The sequence below is a fragment of the Microtus pennsylvanicus genome, chromosome 7 (genome assembly GCF_037038515.1).
Source record: "Microtus pennsylvanicus isolate mMicPen1 chromosome 7, mMicPen1.hap1, whole genome shotgun sequence".
Taxonomy (NCBI): domain Eukaryota; kingdom Metazoa; phylum Chordata; class Mammalia; order Rodentia; family Cricetidae; genus Microtus; species Microtus pennsylvanicus.
In genome coordinates, this window is record NC_134585.1 from 123,867,289 (window position 1) to 123,868,853 (window position 1,565).

Genomic DNA, 1,565 nt, shown 5'->3' on the forward strand with positions numbered 1-1,565 from the left:
GGCCATGCCTGGCAGGATGAGGAGACAAGGGGAAGCTGGGAACAATCTTAGCCTTGTCTATTAGTCTTGGAGTAGCACAGGGGTGGCCCAGTCCATTAGCAGGCAGCTCGCTTGGGCTCCTACACACCACCAGCCCTCAGCGTGAGTCTGGGCCCACTTGACTGCTGTCTTGACCAGGACACCTGGTCCAAGTCCCCCAGGATCTGAGATTGCCAGGCAGGAGGCTCCAATGCCAACTTCAGCTGCATCTCAGAAGCCGTCCTTGCTTTGCTCTTGGCAAATGTTGGGCCACCTGTGAAGGGCATTGCCAATCTATCTGATTTACCCTGACACGATGAGTTGCCAATTCAGTAGGGTGGGTATAAAGAACCTTAGCTTCAACCTCATTCCTTATTCCTCCTGCAGGACAGCACCCAGTTGGGAACACCCAACTAGGTCCAGGCTGCAGATTCATCAGTGTTCTGTAAACCAGGACTGGTGATGCTTCCTGTGCTCCCAGAGATGAAAGAAACCACCAAAAGTCCAAGGCCGGGTTGATTACACAGCAATTTGGAACTCTCTAAATCCCACGTGCTGGGGATACAGTTGGTAGTGATGTGGAAGAGACACAAGGTGATAGAATTGATGTTATAACTCAGTAATAGATTTAACTAGGAGACATTAAGTAACATGAGCGGAACTTAGCTACAAGAGCACTGGGAAGTACTGGGTGACTGGGTGCTGGGATGTAAATGTTCGCTCTGATTCTCATGACAAAGGAGACAGTGACTAATGGGTCAACCAAAGGCAAACCTCTTACAAGGAAGCCTAGGGCGATGTAGGGTCACAAGCATCATTAAGTCCAGGTCGGCCATTAAGTCTTCTTTGCTGTTATGGGGGAGTGGAGGGGATGATACAAAACTCTGCCAAGTAGGCAAGACCCTGGGTAATAACTATTCAGAACAGAACACTGGCCGGACATAGTGGTACATGCCTTCATAATATTTGGGAGGCAGAGGCAGGCGGATCTCTGTGAGTTCGAGACCAGCCTGGTCTACAGAGCTAGTTCCAGGACAGGCTCCAAAGCCACAGAGAAACCCTGTCTCGAAAAACCAAAAAAAAAGAAAAAAAAAACCTGTGGTAATACACACTGCTTTTGCTGTGTGATCCACCTGCTTAAACCATTAGATTTGCTTCTAAGTCAACCTGGGGTCGGGAACCGAAAGAAACTTAAGGATGGCAGTATTTATAGCATGTATAAGTGCAAAGTTTACATGTTAGTAAAATCTGTTCAAGGTCAATTTTGTGTGTGTTTTGCCTGGTGCCTTTGTAAGTCTGAAGTGGAAGATGACATCAGATCCCCTGGAACTGGGGTTGTGGATGGCTGTGAGCCACCATGTGGGTGCTAGGACTTGAACTCGGGTCCTCTACAAGAAACAAGTGCTCCTAGCCACTGAGTCATCTCTCTGGTCCTGGCACTTAAGGGCTCACCTCAGAGTGTGCAGTGACTTCCCACTGAAAGGCGTATCACTTCCGAAAACATCAGGTTCCCCTTACCCCCAGGACAGAAGGCACAGCAGACAGAG